This window comes from Pipistrellus kuhlii, unplaced genomic scaffold (assembly GCF_014108245.1).
Source record: "Pipistrellus kuhlii isolate mPipKuh1 unplaced genomic scaffold, mPipKuh1.p scaffold_m20_p_24, whole genome shotgun sequence".
NCBI classification, from domain to species: domain Eukaryota; kingdom Metazoa; phylum Chordata; class Mammalia; order Chiroptera; family Vespertilionidae; genus Pipistrellus; species Pipistrellus kuhlii.
In genome coordinates this window covers 2,893,099-2,919,568 of record NW_023425523.1, presented here as the reverse complement: position 1 = coordinate 2,919,568, position 26,470 = coordinate 2,893,099, and the positions used below count along the sequence as shown (strand labels likewise).

General features: G+C 43.1%; 1 protein-coding gene across 2 annotated transcripts in view; it reads left to right on the top strand.

The window, feature by feature from the left end:
• The window catches only part of MAGI3 (membrane associated guanylate kinase, WW and PDZ domain containing 3), a 120,345-nt gene that overhangs the window by 35,238 nt on the left and 58,637 nt on the right, over positions 1 to 26,470 (top strand). The window lies entirely within an intron of this gene.

Sequence of the window (26,470 nt, the reverse complement as noted above, 5' to 3'; positions counted from 1 at the left end):
TAGACCAGACGTCCTCACAGACAACCTTCTGGACAAAACCGGGACTGCAAGGGAAGCATGGGTCCTGGGTGCCTGCAGGCGGCCGGAGGGAAGCCCCAGTCCCAGGTGCCAGAGGGAAGCTGGTGCCCGCCTACTCTTGCGTGAATTTCGTGCATCGCGCCTCTAGTCTCTAACAGTGGTGGGCACACTCACTTGTCAATAGAGCCAAATATCAACAGTACAATGATTAAAATTTCTTTTTGAGAGACAAATTTTTTAAACTTAAACTTCTTCTAATGCCACTTCTTCAGAATAGACTCGCCCAGGCCGTGGTGTTTTGTGGAAGAGCCACCCTCAAGGGGCCAAAGAGCCGCATGTGGCTCGTGAGCCAAGGTTTGCCGACCACTGGTCTATAATATTGTTCTGGTTATGATGTCTACAAAAATTTCGGCTCGTCGGTGGGTCTTATTTTTGCCCCTGTACCTTTGCTTCTGATTAGAGTTGGAAATGTTTCATGTGCAGAATGCGGGGCTGCCTGCCTTGTGGAGCGCAGCCCCCTGTGGAGCCTGGGTGGGAAGTGGGCCTGAGGGAGGGCTGCCTGCAGGGAACGGAGTGAGTTAGAGAAGGAAAGAAAGGAGAGAGGGAGAGGAAAAGTGTAGCAGTCGTTTTTGTCCCTTTGAGCCTTGCTAACGGGCCTTCTGGAGTCTCCGTTACCTCAGACAGTGTCTCTGTGAGCCAGGGCGGCTCCCGGGGAGCACAGAAAGGAAGCTTCTCGTAACAACGGTTGTTCCTGCACTTACAGTCCCTTCTCAACATGAAGAAAACAGGGTCCAATGAATTTCTGTATGAACATACTTCAGGACATATATTTAGTTGACTAAAAGCATAAATTAAAAATGATCAGGAAAGATAAATTTTTCATATTTAAGGTCTACCCCATGATCAGTAAAAAAAAAAAAAAAAAAAAAAAAGCAGTGCCTGAAAAACACTTGGGGTTCCATGAACTTTTGTAGTTCATTTATTTTTATTTTTAAAGAATGGTTTTAATCATATTTACTGATTATTAATTGGCACTGATTACTGATTATTACAAAACCTTTATTATAACTACTAGATTATATGAAATCCTCTCAATGTTTATGTCAGCCCTTTCAAGTTGTCTGGTATCTTCAGGGGGCGGAGAGGGCTGGACACGGTTCTGTGCGCAAATGAAGAACACTGACAGCGGGTAACTTACTAATGAGCTCACGCCGTGTCCGTCATTGGGGAGAGGGTGGCTTTTGAGATGCTGCTTCCTCCTGTGGGCCTTAGTTTCCAAGTCTAGAAAGCAAAGGGCATGAAATAACACTTGAGCTCTGCACTCTGTATTTTGGACGGAACCAATTTGTTACCCAGTCCAAATCCCATCGCATGCTATTCAAGCCCTGTCACGGCTGGAAACCTCTAGAACTCCGGTTCATTCCATTTACTGGCACGAATCCTGTTGTACCGGTCATCGCTCTCTGGTGGGACCCCAGGCGAGGTAGGAGCTCACAAATCTCCACCTTCGTCTCCACGTGCAGGTGTCCCTGTGCTTCCCGTCACTGACAGCTGGGCCGCTGTGACCTTGTCATCCCTGTGACAGGCATGGTGCTAAGTGCTTTTACACAGTCCTTTCTCATTGAGCCCTCCTGACCGCCTACCCGGGCTCTGTTACCATCTCCATCTTACGGGGACATGGGAACCTAGAGCGATGACATCATCGTCCAGCATGCACATCTGGAACGAGTCAGAGTAACCCTCTCACCCAAGCATGTCGGGCCGGGAGTTTGACACGCCTGCTCACCCCTGGGCGTGTCTTCAGAGCCTGTGCACGTCTTTGCTTCCTCTGCCCGCCCCACCCAGTTCCTGTCCATTCTGCCTCCTCCTCTGTCCTTCCCCGGCCATGACCTTAACTTAGGTTCTTCATCATCCTCATGGAGACTGTCGTGTTAGCCTCCACCCGGTCTCCCCCGATGTCTGATTGGGTGGAACACGGTAGATGGTTCAGGTCATGTCATGGTTTCCTCATTACTTGCAGGTTCAAGGGGAAGATCCCCAACATTTATAGTCTGTCCTCCGTTTCTATTACCTGCTCCCTTCCATCTCGTATTATATAATAAATTCCTTAATATCTCTGTAGTCCTCCCATTGCTGTGGACATCACTGCTGAGTGAATAGTTGTTGACCTAATGAGGTAGACGTGGGCAGGTTCTTGGCTTGGCAACCCACTCTGTTTTGCTAGAATCAAAATGAATTATTGTGTGGTAGGAGCAATACGATTATTTTAGCATGTTAATAATTTACACATTGTTACTTTAATGCAGTGATAATTCATACAGTCCTCCGGTAATATTAATTTGAATTAATAAGATTTTAAGCTATTCTATGCCGTTGTTCTGAGTTCCTGGAAAATTGACTCCTCTCCCCCCCAGAAGGGAATTAATAGAATTGAGACATAGCAAGAGCATAAACACTAGGTTTGGGGCATTTATTGTGGTGCAAAGTGAAAAATAGTAGTTGTTGACTCCTTGTTAGAAATTTGGCGCTGTGTCAAAATGTTATCATCTCCACCTTGTGTAAATGAGTCTGTCATTGGGATCACTTAGGATGCTCAAGATGTACCCGTGATCCATGAGCCACCCTAGGGAATCATGGGAAGGGTGTAATCTTATACTTGATTTTGTTTTGATTTGCAATTTTTATGTCTTTTTTTTAATATAAAGTTTTAATGGATACATCGAAATAGAGTAAAAGTTATTATCCTTTGAAATGTTATTTTTAATTAAAATGCTTATATCATTAAAACAAGTTTCTTAGACGTATCAAAGCATAAGTTTTCATGATTGATGAAATATTTAAAACAGGCTTCATTTAATATCTCATTAAGTTTCACTCACTGCACTTTCCGTGTGTTCATTTATTCTTTTTTTTTTTTTAATGCAAGCTATAATTCACATACAGTAAAGTGTACCATTCCATAGTGTGTCATTTTGGTATGTTCAGAGCTGTGTAATTATCGCCAGTCTGTAATTCCTGTGCATTGTTATCACCCCAAAGTAAATCCATGCCCATTAGCAGTCATCTCCCTTTCTTCTCTCTGCCCAGCTACTAGCAGCTATTAAAATAATTTCTGTCTTCTATGGATTTGCCTATTCTGGACAGTTCATATGAATTTATACAATAAGTGGCATTTTGTGTCTGGGCTTCTTTCACTTAGCTTGTTTTCAGTGTTCATCTGGTTGTAGCATGTATTAGTTCTTCGTTTGTTAGAGACAGAGAGAGGGAGAGAGGGAGAGAAAGAGACTGAGGGAGAGAGAAAGAGAGGAGAGAGAGAGAGACATTGATGTGATCAGTGTGAGAGAGATCCATCAATCGATTGCCTCCTGTACTTACTCCAACTGGGGATCAAACCTGCAACCTAGCTATGTGCCCTGTGCTCTAAGCAACTGAGCCACACTGGCCAGAGCTGTTTTTCACTTTTTGCCTATCTATCTATCTACCTATCTATCTATCTACCTATCTATCTATCTATCTATCATCTATCTATCTATCTATCTATGTATCTATCTATCTATCTATCTATCTATCTATCTATCTATCTATCTAAAAGCTTAAACAACCGGCTGACCGATCAACTGACTGGTAGCTATGACATGCAATAACCACTAGGGACAGATGCTCAATGCACAGGCATGTAAACATAGAACAGCTGATGAATCGCAGAGGGAAGAAGGAAGGGAGGAGGACGGGTGGGAAGAGATTAACCAAAGATCTTACATGCATACTAGAGGCCTGGTGCATGAGCACTGGTGTGGTCCCTTGGCCTAGCCTGTGCTCTCTCGTAATCCGGGACCCCTCAGGGTATGTCAGAGAGCCAGTTTAGGCCTGATCCTGGCAGGCCGGGCCGAGGGATCCCACCAGTGTATGAACCGTGCACCGGGCCCCTCATAGTACATAATGCTGTTGTGAGCATTTGTATACAAGTCGTTACATGGCTGTTTTCTGCTCTCTTGGGTGTTTACATAGCGTCCAAGTTGCTGGGTGACATGGTAACTCTACGTTGAACCATTTGAAAAGCTGCTGGACCATTTTCCACAGTGGCTGCACCATCTTGCATTCCCAGCAGCAGTGAATGAGGAGTCCAGTTTCTCACCAACACTTGGTATCTGTCTTTTTGATTAGACATTCTAGTGGATGAGAAATGACCTCTAAGATAATTGAGTTTCCTTGTAACATGGTATTAAATTAGAGGAAGGTAGTAATTATTTTCCATTTTATAGAAAAGCAATTGATCTTTAAAAAAAAAAAATCTTTGTTGTGAAGTAACTATTTTTAAATTTTTCTTCTAAAACTGCTACTGAATAATTGATACCTACTATTAATTACTTATGGTAGCTCCAGATACACAACGTGATATATTTAATTCTTTTTTTTAATTACATGTATATATGTTTCATAAATGTTTGATGTGCTCCATCACCTAAATAAATTTGAGAACTATTTTTATATATCTAAGGCAGAGCACTTACGCTCAGAAAACACTGCTTTCTCTTATATTATTTCTGTTAATTATGAAAGAACAATTCTCTAGTCAGTAGATTCACACTGGTTTTAAATGGTTAAACAGTGGAATTTAAAAAGCATCTTAAGCCTTTCCTTTTAAAAACGTGCAAACGCTGCATTTCAGTCGGAACACTAAATGGAGAGTGGAGGTTTAAATGAGTAAAAACGAAGAAATGAAAGCAGGCTGTAACAGGGCTATGTTTTGCGCCCGTTTGGGTAGCATTCGCTATAACTCCAGTAGACAGATACTTGCGAAGGGTGAGACACGATGCTTTTCACAGTTTTCTCCGTGGGGCTGCCAAGAAGCGTCTTTCAAGGCAGTCGTGCACCGAGAAGGCTTGAGTTCCTTGATCGTTTGATTTCCTGTGCTGTGAGTCTTCCTGGAGTTTTTGTTCATTTTTCTCTGTGAGCGTATATAGCCAATTTGATGAATTTTCTCAAATATTTCTTGAGGGTAGATCTAAGAAGAAGGATTAGGTCTTAACAGTAGAATGAACCTCCCTTTTTTTGAACTCCCTTTGTGCATTGGGTCACATGACTCTAGGAAGGACCCTTTCTTGCCCCTGGCTGATGGGGCTCAGTTGGGTACCGCCCTGTGTACGGGAGGTTGCCAGTTGCATTCCCGGTTAGGGCATGTGCCCGGGTTGCAGGCTTGCCATACAGCCAATCGATGTTTCTCTCTCACATCGATGTTTATCTCTCTCCCTCTCTCTCTCCCTCTCTCCCTAAAATCAGTAAAAACACTTTTTTTTTTTTTTTTAAAGTTCCTTTCTTTCCCCAAGTTCTACTGGGAGTTGAAGTCACGGGGAGATCTCAGCCTGTTATGCTACAACATCCCTTCATCACCAGCGTCCCTGCAGCTATAAGAGCAGAACAGTCAGGCATTCTTTTACATAACGGGTAGAAAAAGGCATTTTACTTGATAAATAACCCACACAGGGTGGTAGTTCCATATTCTCCTGTAATCTATTCGTCTGTCCTTCCTGAAAACTAACATCAGTGCCCTGGGGCAGCTAGGACTTGCCTGCTCAGAATAACAGCGGTATTTTTTCATATCGGCGACCCTCATTTCCTTCCATGTGACCATTTGTCATAGTATGACCTAACTGCATGTTTTCATTGTTACATGAGTTGCTTCAAAGCAAAAGAGCATTTCGTAGTGTCAGATGGCAGGAGAGTGATATACGGATCAGATTCCTCTGCGGGCCGCATGTGGCCCGTGGGCCATAGTTTGAAGACGCCTAGATGGTGGGATGTCAGTGATGACAGAGGTGCTTAACCCAAACTGGATAAAAAAGGGCCGGTCATGATTGATGATGGTGACTTCACAGTGGCCCCGCAGGTGATGTGTGTGTTATGAGGTCCCTTGTTCAGTCTTACGTTGGGGCAGGAAATAAACCCCTTGTAAGTGTGGTATTATATTTGGTGTCTGTGTGTGTGGCTTTAGTCCTTAAGTTATATAACGTTAAGAAAAAAATCCCACAAGATAATTCTTAGAAGATTTAATGGCTGGATCTATGTTTTTTCATTGTGGTAACATTTGGGGTTCAGAACATCCTGGAAATTTTGGGTAAATTATATGCAAATATATATTTATATTACTATCAACATTCAATTTGCTAATTAAAAAAAAAAAAGATGCCCTAACTGGTTTGGCTCAGTGGATAGAGCGTCGGCCTGTGGACTCAGGGGTCCCAGGTTCTATTCCGGTCAAGGGCATGTACCTTGGTTGCGGGCACATCCCCAGAGGGGAGTGTGCAGGAGGCAGCTGATTGATGTTTCTCTCTCATCGATGTTTCTAACTCTCTATCCTTCTCCCTTCCTCTCTGTAAACTATCAATAAAAGATTTTTTTAAAAAAGAAAGAAAAATTAAGTAAAATTGCCCTAGCATTTGCATCAGGGGAGACTGTTTTTATTAAGTTTTGTTATTAGAAATATGTCAACCAATAGAATAAGCTGATCAACTTTCTCTAAGGATCATGTGTTATTTGGGGCTTTAACCTTAAATGGCTTTGAGGGTCGACAGATGACTGTTTTCCCCATGTCTGGCTTTGGGTCTCTTCAGGTAGTTTTCATGTTCTGGAATTATTTTTGGTACTTGACATTTTTCTAAAAAACAGTCAAAGCACAGTCGATTTTTCAGTCTTTAAAAGTGTACACAGTATTAAGTATCTTTGGAACAAATCTGCACATATGCAGTTACGTCGCTCTTCGTCGATGATGCTTCAGAAGGCTTGCTTTTGGATGCCAAGTGTTCTTGAAAGGGCCTTCGTGAAGATCACCACAGGAGCCATGTTCACCTTGAGATTTTGGGGGATTTTTGTCCCTCTTAAAGAAACAGGCCCCAGTTTGGGAGGTATCCTTTTTGGTTTGTTTTTCTGAGGTGAATTTGGACAGTGCAAATCTATTCTCCTGGGGAAAGTAGCATGAACGGAAGAAAATGATCCCAGACGTTAATAGTTTTCTTGGTACGATGGGGTTGTGGATGGCTTCTTTTCTCTAGCATTTTCTTCTCTATTTTCATACATTTTATAGAGAGAAAATCGCCATTGAGCAGAAGTAATTGTCTTCCTTGCCATGGCAGTGTGTCTGCACATTAGTTTTTTTCTCTCTGCCCACCTGCCTCCCATTGCCAGTCCCCCAACTGGTTAAGCAGAATGAGGATGGGTGGATAACGGTTTTTCATGATTACTTCCTTGGCTCTCAACAGGGATGCTGGGGAATCCCATTTCATAGGAGCACCCAGTTACAGGCACGTGGAAACGACGGCCTCCTTCTGCTCTGGAAGGGTGTTCTTTGCTCCTGAAGTGGGGAAGATCAGTACTTTTCCTTCCTGAGCTGTCCAGGTGGAAACTGTTGATTCTTCTTTTTTGCTGCAAAGACAAATGCTGCTTGCTGCCCCCAACTTCCCTTTTCCGGAGGGGAGGAGAGGGGAGCACAGTCAGCAGGGAGGGCAGTTAGTTCAGTTCCGAGGCCTGGAGTGCAGTTGTTTTGGGCAGGCAGGGTACGCAGCTGCAGGGCATCCTGCGTGTGGATGGAGATGCAGTGAAGTCGTTTGGCATTCATTCACTTCGGGCTTTTGAAACAAACGCCTGCCTCTCTGCAGAGCTGTATTCGGCAATCTGTTCCGAGGACGCATGGCCTTCCGGAGAGATCTCTCTGTGACGGTGCCGTCAGGGCATCCCTGTTAGCCAGGGGCCGGGGCGTGCATCCCGGGGCGTGTTTCTGTGCGCGTGCACACGCGGAAACTCCATGGTTCCCGAAAATGTGACTTTTTAACGAGCTGACCCCTTCGTGTATACCGTTAAGGAAAGCTGTGGTGGAAATGCAACACAGTAGTTTGTGCTGACAACAGAGACGTTTTCTCTTTTTAATTTCAAAGACTTCGCTACAGCCCTTTCCAGAGCCCGAAGAATCGGGGCAGTCTCTCAGAAGCAACTGCTTTTGTAATATTTTTATAGCAACAACAGGAGAGGCACAAACACGGTGGTTGGTGTGTATATTTCTTTTCTCTGAATAGGATTAAACAAGCCCTAGGGTGGTCTGCGTGTTGAGCAAAATGGCCTGGACCAAACAGCGAGGAGGCTGAGGTAAGATGAGGGAGAAACGAGAACAACAGGACAAAAGAAAATGCAAGATTAGAAAGATTTGGTGAAGACATTGTATTTAAGGACATGAGTGATACGGCAGGAATTCTCACTTTGATTATTCATGGTCGCACAGGTGAAAGCGCCATCAGTAGATGGCAGGCAGACAGATACACTCGGCCTTGCATGCAACAGTCCGGGCCTCGGAAGTAGGCTACTGGATGTTCTGTTATAAAAGATCTTCTATTGCCGAAACCGGTTTGGCTCAATGGATAGAGCGTCGGCTTGGGGACTGAAGGGTCCCAGGTTCGATTCCGGTCAAGGGCATGTACCTTGGTTGCGGGCACATCCCCAATAGGGGGTGTGCAAGAGGCAGCTGATTGGTGACTCTCTCATCGATGTTTCTAACTATCTCTCTCCCTTCCTCTCTGTACAAAATCAATAAAATATATTAAAAGATCTTCTATGGATATAAAAGGCTGATATGCAAAGTGTCCCCTTGTGAGTTCGAGAGTTAGATTGTCTCTATGACGAGCACTGACCACCCAGTGGGTGGTGCAGAATGAAGTAATGCCCATGGGGTAGCCAGAAGGCCCCAGTGGGTAGCTTGGCCTAAGGACCCTGCCCATGCACTGCATGTTATGTTATACATGATAAGTATGTAAGCATCAGTCTAGGGGTAAGTTACAGTTTCCTTGTGGGAAGGCAACCCAGCATGGCCTTGCCTGGTGCTTGCCTCTATGTGTGGGATAGGATTGGAGCCAACAGTTGACTAATTGAAAAATCCTAGTTCCGGAAGAGAATGACAGAGGTTGACATATATGTTCTATAAACAGCTTGTTTTTAATTAAAAGCACATATTATACGGGAGTTGGGGAAAATAGGTTAATAATAATAAATAATACAACAATAAGCTGTTCTGCATACTCACAGCTGTAAACCTACTTTCCCATCCCCATACATTAATATCTTAGGATGTGAAGTCCAGTCCTTTTCATTGATTTGGGTCCCCCGACTGGGGACTGCTGCCGTCTCTCTTGCCTAATGGCCCATCATGCTTCTCTCCTGTTCTCAACCCCAATTTCCATAAAATAGGCCAAGAACGGAGCCATTGGCAAAGCAAACCGAGCATGGAACCTTCTTGATTTTTACATGTTTGTTTTTTGTTTTGTTTACATTTTTTAAATGACAATTTCTCTTTCCAAATTTTCTAATTTAACTCTCCAAAGAGTTTTCTGTTTTCCCAAAACATTCCTTGTTTTCATAGAAACACCTTTTTTGAACTCGCATTTCACAATCCTTCATTTTGCAATCACAAACTGCTCTAAAAGCGTGAACACAGGCAGATATTCTGACTCGGGAAAACAGACTGTGACAGCAGGCTGCTGGCGGGGTAGGCTGTGGATCCAGGCCTTTCACGTGCTTTGGGTAACGGGGCGTGTTTCTGAAGAGGAAACGGAGAGCTAGCCCATCAGCACAGTGAAGGCCGAGCCCGCGTGGGGGAGCTTTCATTGTGTTTGATTTAGCTGCTGCCTGTCTTCTTCTTCAGGGACTTGGCCGTGATAGGCCCTTATGGCTAAGACTTTTAACGGTAGTCTTTGGCGAGGCGAGTTGTTAAGGAGCTAAATATACACACGCCAGCAGGAGAGGCGCTCGTGCCCTTGACCGCTGTGTTCTCCACGGCTTCACCCGTGGGAAGTGTTAGCCCACAGCCCCGTGTCCATGGCACGGCCAGTAGGGAAGACAGACACGACGCATAGAAAATGATGGACTCCTTGTGGCTTACTCTCTCTCTGGAGAATCACCCAAACCAATCTTCTATTAGGACAGCCGTGTCGCAGTGAGTAAGTAAGAACAGAAATTGTGCAAACCATTTACACAGAGCAAAGTCCAAACAGAATTATGGATTAATAACAACAGGATAAGCCAAGTTGGCTGTGGATGGTTATTGGGGAGGAGCGTTCTGCTTGCTGTGGATTCCTGTCGGTCTTCTGCCTGGTGGGGGGCTCAGCCCAGTCCTCGCCCCCATTCGGTTCCTGACGATAAGGAGGGATTGCCTTTGACCCGGGGTAACAGGGTTTAGGCCCGGGGCCTGACTGACAAGTATGTCCAGCCCACACACTTTTGTTTCACTCGGCAGCCACGTGACCTGGGCGGGTTACCTAACCCTCCTCTCCTCTCGGCTGCCTCATTATGAAACAGGGATTAGTGTCTCTCCTGCAGGATTTCTATGAGGATTAAAGAATTCACGTCAAGTTCTCTGAACAGCCTGATGCAGAAACTCGACCTTCCTCGGTTCTTTCGGCTGGTCTGTTAACAAAGTCAAAGTCTGTTAACAGGTTCACAGGGGAAAATAACTGAACTTATCCACATACATACGCACGGGAGCCCCACATACATGAGGGAGTCAGAGACCCCACGTGCGTGAGGCGGGCAGGGGCGGAAGCTTACAAAGAGGAATACACGGCTTTCTGAGTCAGGTGCCTCGGGGGGAGGGGGGGGCGGGGAGAGGAAGGCCATTGCAGGAAGAGCAGATGCTCAGTAATTAGTAGTTTGCCCTGCCCCACAGATGGGTCATAAAGAGTTATTTCTAGTGATAACTCTCATTATGGCCAAGACCCCTCATTTAAATTCTTTAAGGGAGAGAGGGAATCTCTCCGGCCCGCGGAGTCCCGGTTGCCTCCAGCTCAAAATAACCCGCATGCCACAGTGGCACGTCCGGGGAGGCCTGCTCCGAGCTCCGACGCCGTAGGTAGCAGATGCTCAGCTAATGGTAGACGCTGCCACCATCCTTATCATCGATGAGAAAGGGGATATGGAGGGTGTGGTTGAAGACGTGCCCTGAGAGGTGACCGGAGAGGCTCAGGACTGGCGATCCGGTGCAGAGATGAGTCAGCAGGAGAACGAGGGAGGCGGAGGGAGAATCGGCGTGTGGTCTGGAACAGTCGTCATAGTTCTGGGCTCTGCCTCTTTTTCATGAAAGGCTAATAAACTCTGGGTCAAAGTAGAAATAAAAAATAAGCTAAAAAAGGAAATGATAAAACGACACGGAAGTTGATAAGAGAGAACAGAAAGATAGTGGGTAAATAGGAGTATGGACATTAGCCATTTTCTTTCTTTTTTTTTTTTAAAATATATTTTATTGACTTTGTTCAGAGAGGAAGGGAGAGAGATAGAGAGTTAGAAACATCGATGAGAGAAAGTCATCGATCAGCTGCCTCCTGCACACCCCCTACTGGGGATATGCCCACAACTAAGGTACATGCCCTTTACCGGAATCGAACCCAGGACCCTTCAGTTCCCAAGCCGACGCTCTATCCATTGAGCCAAACCGGTCTCGGTGGACATTAGCCATTTTCTTCCTTCTTGAATGAGGTAAAATTGACAAGTCAAACTGAATTACATATATTCAGTACGTAAAAAATTACATTTATTTCTGATATGCAATGTGAGGTTTTGACGCATGTTTACATTATGAAATGATTACCATAATCAAGCTAATTAGCATATCTGTCACCGCACAGGTTATCATTTTGTGTGTGTGTGTGTGTGTAGAACATTTAAGATTTATTCTCTTAGCACGCTTCATGTTTACAGTATAGTTTTAACTGTAGTCACCATGCTGTGCATTAGTCCCCAGACTCATTCATCCTGCATAATTGAAACATAGACCCTCTTACCAGCATCTCCTCAGTCCCCATCCTCCACGCAGAATGGACTTTATGAAAAATCCCAATAAAATTCAGAAACATCTAGCCAATCTAATTAAGGAAAAAAGAAAGAGGGAAATGCTTTTAAAAACAAATGAAGAGTATGATAAGTTGGAAAGAGGTCTTAAAACTTATGAGACCGCTGTGCAGAGTTTTGTGGTAATATATTTGGAAATCTTGATGAAATCTAAAGAATCCTAGCAAATAGAGATGATGAAAATCTGCTGGAGAGGGAGAAGAATCTGATAGGCCATGCATCTGTTTGAAATTTCCTTTCATAGCTTCCCATTGTCCTCCGGACAGAGAGGCCAACATTGAACTTGCCTGCCATCCGGCGCTCTGACCTGCGCCTGCCTCTCCTGCCGGGGGCCCCTCCCCGTTGGCCCCATGCTCCCACCACCTGATCTTCCCATTCGTCTAACCATCCTTTTTCACATGAGGGTCTTTGCTCATCCTAATTAGTTTGCCTAGAATGCTGTTACCCTTGTTTTGAAGGTTAATCTCCATTTATCTTTAGGGTTTCCACTCAAAAACCTCACATCCGTGGGGGAATGGCTCCTTGTTCTCCACAGACCAGGTGTGGGTCCCTGTGCACATGTCCTCATCATTTTCTACCCTCGTTCTTCCTGCTTAACACTGTTAACGGTCATTTCTGATGACTTGTGTGTCTTTTCCCCCAACAAGGCCGGGCTCTCTGAGGACGGCGTGATGGTCTGCACACCAGTGCCTAGCGGACAGAGGGATGTTCCATAAAGACTTGCCGAATGCACCAACCTCTGCACAGTCGTACAGCTTTTCCTGTTTCTTCTTTAACTATGAGAATTACAAGCCATTCTCGCAAACAAAAAGAGAACCCAAACCAAATGGTTTTATTTTGAACAGATTCTTCCAAACTTTCTGAGATAATTAATTTTCTATATTAAACTCCCAGTATACTTGTATATGTACGGAACGCTGTGCAGTTCATTTTGACCCAGTATCAAATTTGACAAAGTAACAAAAAGTATGATAGCCACGGTGCAGTCATGGGAAAAGGCAATATGAAATTTCAAGCAAATCAGTTTCAACAGGATATTAAAAGAATAATATGTTATATAACCAGATGGAATTTATTCACTGAATTAAAAAAAAAGTGAGTGGATGTGAAGTCAAGTCTGAAAAACTATATGATGATCTTAACTGATGCCAGAAAAGTTTGATAAAACTCAATATTCAGTTTTATTTTTTAATAGGATGAAGACTACTTTAGTTAAAAAAAAAAAAACAAAAAAAACCTGCTATCCAAACCAATAGCCAGTGTCATGCTCTCTGATGGAGTGCTGGAGACATCATAGCGTAGAATAAAGCAAGGCTCGCCAATGCCAGCGTGAGTGAGCCTTTCCCGTTGTTGTTGCCCAGTTCTGAACAAGGCAGCAGGACTCAGGAAAACAATTTACTTTCTGTTCATTAGTTTATTATAAAAGACATAAAGACACACGTGGGCAGCCAGATGAAGAGGTGCATGTGGCGGGATCTGGAAGGGTTCGGTGCACCTCTCTCCTGGCACATGGATGTCTGCACCAGCCTGGAAGCTCTCCAAACCTGCCATTTGGTGTTTCGGTGTGGTTTTGTGGTGTGTGTGTGTGTGTGTGTGTGTGTGTGTGTGTGTGTGTGTGAAAGTTTCATTATGTAAGCATGATTAATTACACCCATTGGTCATAGACTCGATCTTCAGGCCTTAGAGGTCTATGTAGAGTTGAAAGCACCAACCTTCACCCTAGCTGGTTTGGCTCAGTGGATAGAGCATCGGCCTGGGGACTGAAGGGCCCCGGGTTTGATTCCAGTCAAGGGCACATGCCCAGGTTGCAGGCTCGATCCCCAGTCATGGGCGTGCAGGAGGCAGCTGATCTATGATTCTCTCTCATCATTGATGTTTCTATCTCTCTCTCTCCCTCTCCCTTCCTCTCTTAAATCAATTATGTGTGTGTGTGTGTGTGTGTGTGTATATATATATATATATATATATATATATATATATATATATTTTTGTTTTTTTTTAAGTGCCAATCTTCTAGTCACATAGTTGCCAGCCCCTACCCTGGAGCCATTGAGGGCTCAGGACACTCATCTCATTATCCTACACTCAGATGTGTTTGAAAGGTTATGTGAATAACAAAAATTACCTTCTCATCCAGGAAGTTCCAGGGGTTTTAGGAGCTCTGTACACACACACACACACACACACACACATATACACACACACAGCAGGTCTCTTTGGGAGAGACAATGATGCTGGGGAAATAGAAGGCAGCAGGAAGAGTGGAAGATGAAATATAAGGTGGATGGACTCTATGAAAGAAGCCATAGGCCTGAGTCCCAGGAGCTGAGCAGGCTGATGGAACAGGACCCTGTGACCATCGCTCAGCCATAGGTTCCCACAGGAGTGGGTCCCACTCATGGCACCTAACACGCCTTCTGCTTTTTTATTTGTGAAGGAGGCAGGTAGACTGAGTGGCCCTTTTAACCGGAACCCTGTGGCATTAGGTTGCTGAGAAATCCTCCTTCTGTTTCTCTCTCTGTGTGGAGTGGTAGTGCTTTTATATCCTTCAGTCCTTCTTTTTAAAAATCTCCATTGCTCCGGAGCCCAGAGTTTGGCAAAGAAGAGGTTAACACTGGGAAAGGGGTGCCAGTTTGGGGGACCAGAGTTCACCCCAGCAGCCTGTTTGGGGGGGCTAAAGACAGTTTCAAATGACTACGGATGACCAGACTGTAATCGGAGTAGGAATCAGGACATACTTTCCTTTTGTCCTCTAATTGAGGAATTTAATGGGGGTTGTGCCCCAGAAATTGGTTTCAAATTATCAATGTAAGTCAGGAGAGAAAGTAGAATTTGATAACGCTGAATTTTATAGATAGCAATGGCTTTGTTCTGTGTATAGATGGATTTAAAATTTTAAAAGGGCATTAATAAAAAAAGATGCTCTGATTCCTTTAGGCCCTACCTTAAAAATATGCTTATAAAAGAAAGTGCTTTTACTGAAAGCTCTTGTTTTCATTATCTAAAAAGAAAACAAAACACAAAAACAGTTCTTTTTATGGTTTAAGTTTCAAGCTAGTGTTTGCTGGGTGGTTTACAGACATTACAAGTTTTACCTGTGCTTGCTTTTAAGAGTGGTGACTAGTTTTATATGCCTGTACTTGTATCAAAATTATATTAATTTGGGAAAGCATAAAATGCTGGTATCCTTCATGGGTTCTGATTAATGCATCACTTTTGGTGAATATGCCTCATGGGATTACTGTTTTGCTTTGCTTTTCCAGCAAGAGTTCAGGAGAAGACATGCCTTGAATGTTTTCATCGCGCTGATAGTTTTGTGGAAATACCTACTTGACCCACACAGAGTGAGCATGCTAATGCTGATGGTCTATTTGAGTCGGAAACCGTGTGACTATAATGGATGGAACAGACATTTCTGATCCTTACCCAGTAAGGATGCTGATAAGTGTGGAAGTGAAGGTCATGTGCTGACCTCTGACCTTGGCTTCTCGTCCTCAGCAAGGACTACATGGCACTGTTCATGGATTCCTCTGTGTTGTCTAAATGGCTGCTATGTATTGACTACCCAGTTAGGGCCTGTTCTTGGTGTGGGAATGTCGCAATGATCAAGAGTTTCTACCCTTCAAGGGATTGCGGAGGGGGGTGGTTAGATAATAAACAGGTACAAAAATAAGATCACTTAAATCGTCAGTAAGAGAATATCGAAGAAGGAGGAGAAGGTGAAGTGGGCATTGATTGATGGTGAAGGCATGGGGTGCGGCCAGGGCTGTTCAGCCGGAGCCAGAGAGAGCTCCCCAGAAGAGGTGACGCCTGGACTGAGACCTGAAGGACGAGGAGGAGGCAGCCATGAAAGGAGCCCCTGTGAGAGCACTCGAGTAGGAAGAACTGCAAGGGGACAGCACGGTCAAGGACAGAGAGGAGGCCCGAGTGGAAGAGGAATAGACAGGAGAGGGGGAGAGGTCGCCAGGGGCCTGGTCACAGAGAGCTTTGCAGGCCGTAGGAAGGAGTTTAATTCTGAGCGGTGCGATGATGGAAAGCCTTTAGAGACTTTTCCAGAGCAGGATGCGTGTGATCAGTGTTCAAGACAGACAAGTGCTGGAGTACGTAGAGGTGCGAGCCAGGGAGATATTGTACCTTGTTAACATATTAAGGCTACACTGAGTGGTCAGATTATGATGATCTCTGAACGCATAATAATCTGGCCACTCAGTATATAACCTCCTATATAATAAAAGGCTAATATGCAAATTATCCCCTCGACCAGGAGTTCAGCCAGCAGGCAGGCTGGCCAACCACCCATGTTCCCCTCACCTTGGCCAGGCTGGCTGGACCCCACCCACACATGCACGAAATCATGCACCAGGCCTCTAGATCATAATAATCTGGCCACTCAGTGTATATATTAATGTCCTCATATTAATACTCTAGACCACATGTGTCAAACACAAGGCCCGCGGGCCAAATCCATCCCGCCAGGCCTTGCAATGTGGCCCGCACCGCGCTGTCATCACTGCACTCCGCTGCCTTTCCATCACAATGACAGTTTATGACTGTTCAGTAAACCATTCGGCCCGCGATTTAGGCTGGATTTTAGATTTTGGCCCCTTCTCTGATTGAGTTCGACACCCCTACTCTAGAAAGTTGCATAGCAGCCTCTGGTCAATTTCTCCTTTTCTTTCTCTCTCTTGATGACAAAAAAGTTCTGCCAGGATTTTTATTTTTATTTATTTTTTTTAGTTGCATTTTGTCTATTAGAGACAAAAAACACTGACTACTGGCCTGCATGTCTACTTTTATGACACAAACCAATAGAGAAAAATCAAAATCTTTGTTTACCAAATCTCAGTTCTCTGGGATACATTTAATACTTTAAGCAATACATACCTGCTAGCTAGATTTCCTTATCTTTTGGTGATTGTACAAGCTAATAATTGCTCTCTGTACAAGCTAATAATTGCTCTCTGAATGATAATATGAATTGAGATAAGCATTTAATTTAGAGTAGTCTAAAATTTGAATTTAGTTATTGTCTTCTTGTATGAATATTACTTAGGATTATGAAGAACAAGATTCTGAAAGATACCTTATGTTTTTTTAATGTTTTGAGATATAAATAATTAAAATTGAGGAAAATGTCTTGAAAACCTTTACTGTAAGAACTGATTTACTGAAATATCTATTGAGTGGACCAGTTTGGAAGAGTTGTGACTTGTAGTTAAAATACTATTTTGGATACTATTTTGTTTCCTTAAAAAATAATGTTTCTCCAGAGGGTATAAGGGTTATATTTCCATTGAACTTGACTCTGATCACTTCAGAAATTTTCTTATTCATTTACTTTGGATTTAGAATATGATGTTTTTTAACAAATTTAATTGTTTGGAATATCTAGTTATGTGCCAACTTCATAATTTTATGAGTTAAGAGAAAAGAACTATTTTATAACTTTTCATCTTTAGTCTTCATTTTAGTTACTTTGTGTTAAAATCTTAATCCTCTGGGTTATATGTCAGCCTGCTTAGACCGTAAGACTTCCTGGAAGAATGCTACATGATATTCCAGGAACTCGATGGCAGTTAAAGAATACAGATGTCTTTTGGCTCCTGAGACGTTCATGGTTGGCTTCTGTTAGATGAGTTGTTGGATGCAGAAAGTATTTAGCATCATTGTCAGAAGTCCCTTCAGACTAATTTCCAAAGCTAGCCTCTCACACTGTCCAATTCTTAGAGTCGACTGTTTAAAAGTTCTTTGGTACTAGTGATAACACAGTCAGTCACTTAGCCTTATTTGAGATAACATTTGCCTAACTATTATTTTACATCTTTCTGCCCATAAATTTGTATTTTAAAGCTTACTTGGCCTCTTGGACTGAAGACAGAGCTTCCTTGATTTTCCCCTCCTTCCTCTCGCTTTAACGTTGTCTTCTGTCTTCCTCACTGGGGCCACCAGCTGAGGGAGAACAGGTCTCCTCCAAGGACTCTGCAGTAGGCCCTCCAGTGTTCCAGCCGGGCTGGGAAACTCTTTGGGATCGGGTCCCTGTCCACGGGCCCGCAGTTTCCTGTCTTTTGTAACAATGAGCTATTCTCAGTGTTTGATGAACCCTCTGGAGGTCCTGGGCCTCTTCTCCTGATGTTGTCCCTTTACCTGCCTTCTCTCCAGCCCAGCAGTGTCCAGTAGAGTGGCCACTACCCACACTGTTGAACACTTTAACAAATTTCTCGTTCTGTCAAGCCCGCTTGTGAACCCAATCCATGAAGGTCTAATTTTCAGTTATTCTCTTTTTCAGTTCTAGAGTGTTTATTTGATTATTTCCCCTCCAACATTTTATTATGAACATTTTTGAAAATTTTAAAGATGAGAACTACCAGTAATCGTGTACTCTCTATCTGAATTTATCAGTTGAATACATTTAGCCACATTTGCTTTATCTCTGCATGTGACTCACTTTTTCTCCCTGACCATTTGAGAATAAATTGCAGACGTGTATCTTCTTCCCTAAATATTTCATGATACCACCCCCCCAAATACTTGATTGTGTATTTACCAAGAATAAGGATTTCTACTACATAATATAATTATCACACTTTAAAATTTAATATGGATATAACACTTTATGTAACAGAGAGTCCAAATTTAAAATTTCCCAAGGGTCCCAATAAAATTCTTTATTGCTGGCCCACCTGGTCAGAGATCCCATATTGCGTTCAGTTGTCATTATCTTTGATTTCCTTTAAATCAGAATAGCTTGGGGGTGGAGTGAAAAAGGTCTTCCTTAGCATTGACATCTTCAGGTTCTAGGCCAGTTTTGCAGAATGTTCCTCACTTTGGATTCGTCTGTTTTCTCATCATTCGTTTTGGATTGAATATTTTGGGAAGATTATACTAGGAGGTCATGAGCTTAGTTGGTCTCATTGGTGATCGCGTTTGATTATTTTAATGAAATGGAAATGCTTGTAAAAATCCCAATCTCTAAACTAGTAATAGTTCATACATAATAAATGATGTATCCGGGTATCTTTCCTTAAAATATAAAACTTGGCAGCAACTCAAATAATTTTCCAGTGTTAGAGCAATTCCCAGGGGAAGGACTCATAAGTACTGTTCACATTTTATGCCTGTCACAAGTAGCATGTCCACAAACAACTCTGTTTGAGTTCATTGTGAATTTTGATGGCTCAGCCCACGGCTCTTGAGTGAGAGCTGATAGAGTACTTTAATATACTTAAAACAAATGCATGGGCTTTTCATAATAACGGTTTAAACTAGCAAGGTTTTGTTTGTATACTTGTTTTTGTTATTTTAAAGAATGATGGACTCCAGATCTGCTGTGCTAGTTTTAAGAATATTCTCAAAATAAGGCCGAACATTAAAATGAAAACAATAACAAATAAACAAAAACAATAGAGACATTTATATTGGAAAGCATCTTCATAGTTTTTTTGTTAGTACTTTAATTTTTCTAGATTTTCTTAGGCATTAATTCTTATCAAGTACCTCTTAGAGTATCTGTCTGCAGGCAGATGCTCCACTTCAAGATGCAAATCAGTTGGAGCCTGTGTAACTGCTAAGTGATTGGAAACAATACTAAATGCATGTTCTAAGAAATCATAAAAGTCTAAATCTCTTTAAAACCCATTTGCCAGGCTCTCATAAAAATTCAGTAGTTAATAGAGCAAGCTCCTCATGCTGCTTTAGAATTCAAGAAGGTTATTTAGCTTGTACATTTCCGAAGAATGGGGTTCTGTTTTGATTTAGCTTTTGAAGATACTGTACCTTTCTTTTTTTATTTTCATTATTATTTTTTTAATGATTTCAAAGAGGAAGAGGGAGATAGAAACATCAATGATGAGAGGGAATCATTGATCGGCTGCCTCCTGCATGTTCCACACTGGGGATTAAGCCTGCAACCCAGGCCTGTGCCCTGACCGGGAGCCCAACGAGGACCTCCTGGTTCCTAGGTGGAATCTCAGCCACTGGGCCCCATCACCCTATCTTTCTTTTAATGCTGTCTTATGATGCATATTAGAACTCCTCACTTTGTAAGTCTGTGAAGGCAAGATATGCTGAGTAGGAACTAACCCTGATTAAGATCATCCTGTGTATGCAACATCATTAATTTTAACAAGCAGATAAACTGAAGAACCATTTAGGGCTAACGTGTGTGCTTGTCATTAGGGATATGAAGTCTGTTATCTCCAGGAGCTTACAGACTAACAGAAGAGACAGAAGTAATAAGCAAACACTTGTAATAAATTATCTTAACCATGCATCACAGGAAATATAGCAATGCAACAGAGGGCTCCGCTAACTGTCATATTAAAGCAGAGCCGTATTATGATTCGATAAATCAAAACAGCTGACATCATTAGGCCTGTTGTGATTCATAGAGGTCTTTGTCTTTGACAAATGGTTGTGCTATACAGTAACACTCCTAGGTTTTCCTTACTATTCCAGCTGACTGGTGGTTTAGAGGCTCTCAGCAGTTAAGGTTACTTGTCAACTTTTAAATTTATTTGTTTTCTTTTACCTAATACTTATTTTAGCCTCATAGTTTGATGAGGGAATTGTGCTTTAATTTGTTGCTATTTTGCTCTCTAATGCTTTTTGAGATTTTAAAATATTGCAACTTTAATATTGAGCAATAAATAAACCTTTTCAGATAGATAATATACTTTAGCGGCCCGGTGCATGGATTCGTGCACATTGAAAGGAAGTTAATTACCACAGCTCGGCAGTAAACCAGATTCGAGGCCCACAGTGCCCCAGCAACAACATAACCCAGGCCCAAGGTGGAATCATGTGGCCCCGAGAGGAATCGGGTCCCTCCTCTCTGGTTTTGGGGTGCGTCACCTGCAAACTGCCACTGCCAAGTCACTGCAGCTCTTGCGTTGAGCATCTTCCCCCTGGTGGTCAGTGCGCATCATATGTACCGGCCGGTGGGATAGTCACCTAGCCTTTTATATAGATAGATTCATTATTACTTCAGTTTAAACTTTGCTGAGTTTTGTCTTTTCCAAGGGTAAGGTTTGTCATCGGTATAAATGGAAATATTCTGTGCCTTTGCCCCAGAAAATGTTGCATGGTTTTGAGTTTGAGTTTTGAGTGAGTGGATGGATAAATAGTAAGTAGCTCACTGACTAAGAAATCTTTACATGTGTTTGTTAAGTGTGACTGTCAGCACTATAAATAAACCAGTAAGGAAATTACTCTCCAACCCAAGTAAGGGTCTGCAAAATCTTAGAATTTCACAGAAGGAGCAAACCTCTGCCTTGAGTGAATAAGCATTGATAAGTTGTTTCTTGTATATTATGTTTTGTTTATTAGTCTGTTACTTTCTTACTGTTATCATGATTGCATTTTACTGGGGAAATGTTTCCTTATTTTTAAAATCACTTTGACCTTGCCGAAACCGGTTTGGCTCAGTGGTAGAGCGTCGGTCTGCAGACTGAAAGGTCCCGGGTTTGATTCCGGTCAAGGGCATGTACCTTGGTTGCGGGCACATCCCCAGTGGGGGGTGTGCAAGAGGCAGCTGGTCGATGTTTCTCTCTCATCAACGTTTCTAGCTCTCTCCCTTCCTCTCTGTAAAAAAATCAATAAAATATATTTAAAAAAATAAAAATAAATAAAATCACTTTGACCCAATTTCCATTTTTTTAAATATTTTCAAGATGTTTAAAAGTTTAGTGTTTATAGTTTTCTACATTTTTGCTTAGTCTAAGAATAGTACTGATTACCAAAGAAAAGTTGACCCTTACTTAATAAGCAAGTAAATGTGCTGGCTGGACACACTTTTTAAAAAATTCATGTTTATCTAGGTCAGATTACTGTTCAAGATAAGCAATCTATTGCCTGAGACTTTTTAGCTCTCTTATATAATGCATTATATATTGCCTGACCCGAATATTATATTACCTAAGTAAAACAATGTGACTAGAGCTTAATTGATTGAACTATTGTAGATTAAAGAAAACAGTGCTAAATTTTAATTTTCTAATACTGTAACTATCTTTTTCAATCTTCAACTTGATTAACTTCTATAATTTTCAGTGATCCCAGTTACTAATTTCTATGCACTAGAATCCCTTAAAATTAATCTTGAATAGCATTTTCACTGAATAGTAATTTTCTGTCTGTATACAGTGTATTTGTATATTAAAATATATCCACATATACATTACATACTCATTTCTTTACCATGGGTTTAAGGTCAGAAGCTGTGTTTTCCTTGTCTTTGTATTTTTGTTACTTGGCATAGAGTAGATAGTCATTGGAGGGGAATGAGGAAGGAAATGAATAATCTTTTGGTACTAAGGACATTATAATTTCATTACTAAGTCTGATGACTATTCTTTATATATTTACTTAGTTTGGCTATTTCAGCAAGAATATGAAAGTATACGTGACTCAGCATGAAATGAATAGAAACTCTGGGGAACGGGATGGTAAGGTCTAGAGAAGGAATAAGTATCTCGTCACTGGAAATGAGCTAGGGGAGGTTCCGTTATTCTTTGACAGTGACGTTGGTCCCTATGATGGATAAAAAGTTGAAGGTGAGAGCTAGCATCTTTTTTTTAATATTCAAATTTCTATGAAAAGTCTATTACTTTAAAAATTAGAATGTCAATATTTTGCAGTGTAGTCAAAATATGAGAGTCAAAAGAGCCAGGTATAAAAAAAAATGCGGGTTGGTTCTTAGCCAAGTACAATTTAAAGAAGGTTTCCCATATATATATATATATATATATATATATATATATATATATATATATATATATATATATACATATATATATATATATATATATATATATATATATATATAATTTTTTTTTTGGTGGAAAGGGAGGAAGAGACTTTTATATTTAAGTAGAAACCATCCTCTAGAGAATGTTCTTAATTAAACAGGAATTCTAGAAGCTGGACAAGGGAAAAAAAAGACTTCCAGCTATATCTAACTCACTCTCTCTCCCTTCCTCTCTGTGAAAAAGATCAATAAAATATATTTATATTTTTAAAAGAACACCCTTTAGCTAGGGTATTAAAAAAGCAAAGCAGATAAATTAAATGGGGCAATTATTAAAACTTGTCTTTTTTTATGAATCTCAAAGCAGCCACAAGTTCTCTCCAAATTTTATAGTCTTTTTTTTTTTAATAATGATTCCAGGTCACTCCAATGTTTTGCTTTTCCTGCTCTTTCAGATTTGCTTTGACCCTTGATGTTGTTGTGTTTGAACGGGAGTGAGTGTTGAGGGAACAAAACCCATTTATAACCTGTCACATGCCAGTGCTGATTTCAGTGTGAGGGGTCCAGGAAAGCCCACCCCAGGACGTGTGCTCAGGGGGCACGCAGATGACTTCGAGCTAAAGGCAATTGTAGCTTCAGGCTGGAGAGAAACTTTTGCCCTCCCCCGACCCTTAACTGCCCAGAAGAATTTGAATCAGAGGGTTAGCCTTAAGAGATGGTCAGAGATAACTTCTTCTGAGCTGTCCACAGGGGAGAGCGGACTTCTATTTCCTAAAAGTGTTATCATCATCTCTTCTTATCGCTTTAATGACCTTTTGAAGACCCCACGGCCCCTCACCTCATCCCTGATGGGATGTCTTGCCGACCTCAGTCCCCTTTCTCTCGCTGAGCCTCTCCTGAGTGCTAGGTCTCTGACCCGTATGCGGATGTGGGGTGTTACATTTTATTTTCTCTTGTCAACCTGCTTCCTGTTGAGTATTCGGCAGTGTTTTTCGTATATGAAATGCTTCCATTCCCAAACACCCCCTGAGAGCTAGCTGCTCTTACTGCTCTTACTGTTCCTGTTTTACCCGTGAGGAAGCCTCTAGCACACACGTGTCAAACACAAGGCCCGCGGGCCAAATCCTTGATAGCATGTGAGTTGGTTAACAGCACTGTTAAGGAAAAGATTGTTCCACTCATTTTAAATTCACATTTCTGGTTAACATTGTCAGTTTATGACTGTTCAGTAAACCATTCGGCCCGCGATTTAGGCTGGATTTTAGATTTTGGCCCCTTCTCTGATTGAGTTCGACACCCCTACAGCACATGCGCACTGGAGTGGCATCAGATGAACTCAGCACCTGAGCCTTTTCATCAAGCCACATCCTAGCTCATGCGGTCGCCAACCCTACCTATGTTTTCTCATTTCACGAGTCTTTTTATCCTTCTGTTTTACATGGTGTTGAGACCTGTGAAGTCTGAGGAGCTGGAAGATGCCTTGTAATCATGCCAACTGTAAAATTTGCCTTTTTCTGTTATTCTTCAACATCCTGTTGACTACTTTTCCTCAGACTACCCCAATGTCTTCAAAGTTAGCTTTCAAACAAAACAAAACAAAGAAAACAAGCAAGAACAACCAGTGTCTCAGGTGATGTCTCATCTGCAGAAGTTACATAAAAATCTCAGCAGATAAAGCCTGCGTTTCTGTGTCAAAATACAGTCCCCGCGCTGCTTGCTTTTATTCCCCCGGCACCCACAATGCTTAGCGCCCAGCAGGCGTTTGGGAATCGTTAACTGAGCCACTGGCTTTCTCTTTGGAATATGGGGCCACATTTATGTCCTAAAGGGCAGGTTTCCCCTGTAAGAGGAGGACGTCCTGCTGACCTCCCCAGGGTAGCCACCCCGTAGAAAGGAAGCGCTGTGGCCGTGTCTCCCTGCCACGCTTCGTAAGAAGCCTGGCCCTTCGGGAGCCACCAGTCCCCCCCCGCCCCCCCAAAGGAGCCATGGGCCAGGCCAGGCCGGGCCGGGCCGGGCGTGTCTCCTTCTCATGGCCGTGCAGGCAGGTCCTGGGAGGAAGCGAACAGGAAGGCAGAGCAAACCCCCGTGGTAGTCGCTGTCGCCGCCAGGTTCATTAGAATTTAAATTCCCAAGCAAGTCTCCTCGGACCCTGCTGATTTATGAAAAAGTGCAGATTTTAAAGAGAGAAGGGAAACGTGGCCTGTAGACGTGGGACGTGCGGTGAAGGGGGAAGAGACGGAGCCTGCAGTGATGGGAGGACGGAGGTCTTCGGGGGGAGCCCTCTCCTCATGGCTCCTCACTGGCCACAGGGCTGGCCCAGGCATCGCTGCACACACACACACACACACACACACACACACACACACACCCACCCCCCCGTGCTCCAGGCGGGTCTCTCTTTTCCATGTCCAGCACAGAAAGAGAGATGATCCGGTTCTCCCAGTAGAGGGGCTGGGGATTGAGAGATAAAAGGAAGAGACAAGACACAGAGACAGAAGGAAAAAGCTGGGACTGGGTGGCCCGCTGCCCTCTTCTGCCGGAGAGAGTGACCCAGAGCCCAAGCAGCGTGTTTACTTTACACCCCAAACACCAGGAAGCTTCACCGAAAACTTAAGATTAAGGAGCTTGGGTGGCCCGGGTCGTATTATTTCCTCATTCCCATCTCCATTCCCCCGGTCCCATGTGCCAGACGGGACTTACATATCAAAACCCACTTCCCCACCTGGGGAAAGGTGAGAGCGTCCACGCTGAGGACACGTCTGCCTTTTTGGTGAGGTGTGTAGCCAAGCCTGTCGCCAGTGCCCACGTGCCTTCCCAGGTGGCCCTCTGCAGCGCTCCGCTCCCGCCGTCTTCCTCACGGCCAAGGCCATGGCAGAATAAATACTGGGGAGCCATCGCAGCTCCGCCTTGTCGGCCCCAGCTGCTGGGAGCAGTTCTCGCAGCTCCTGGCAGCCAAGCTGTGGCCGCTGGCAGGGCTGGAGGACCACTGGGGAGGCGGGGGAGTGAGCCCTGGCCGGCTCTCCTCCCCCGGTGCCGCAGGCCAGCCTCTGAGTGTCCCCCTCGTTCCTCCCAGGGGGCCCATGTCACATTCTGTCCGTGCAGCGGGGGTTCCCTGATGCGGGGCTGGAGCCGGAGGAAACCGGAGGCGGTATCGATCTGTGTTCCCACATCACTCCTCCCCACTGTGAAAACGATTGATGTTTTTAAGAAAAACAAAAACATCCAGGAGCCTCTGTTGGATGCTGCGGTTGCTGTTTCAGAGCAGGAGAACAATGGTGCATGAATGATGTGGAGGGAGTATTTTTTCTTGATTTTTTTTTTCCCCCTCCTAAAACTGAGTGGGAGGAAATGACACAAAATGAGTAAATTACGGTATTATTTACCAACAATTCCTTCTGCACTCTGGCAGCCCTGACATGACAGGAGGGTCCCTGTGAGGACTTCGCTGTGATGTTTGCACCGTTACCTTAACTCTTTGATAAGTGTTTTATTTTATTTTTTGTTCTCAAATTACTATTTTGAGATCTAGAAAATTTTTCAAAAAAAACCACACAAACCTATATTCACACAGGCATTAAAAACAAAACAAAACCCAAAACCTATTATTTACTAATCCCACTATTTGTCAACCTTGACATGAGCAAGTTCACGGTTGTTTTTGCCTTCTCGTTAGGAACGCTCTCAGCTGAGTCAGGATAAAGTTTCAGTGTGTCATCACTGTCATGTATATGGGGCCGTGGTTACCAGCCTCTGTGGCGTGAGAATGAGCCTGCCACTCTGAAAATAACTCCTCCAGGTCGCCTCCCAATAGTATTTTCTGTATCACTG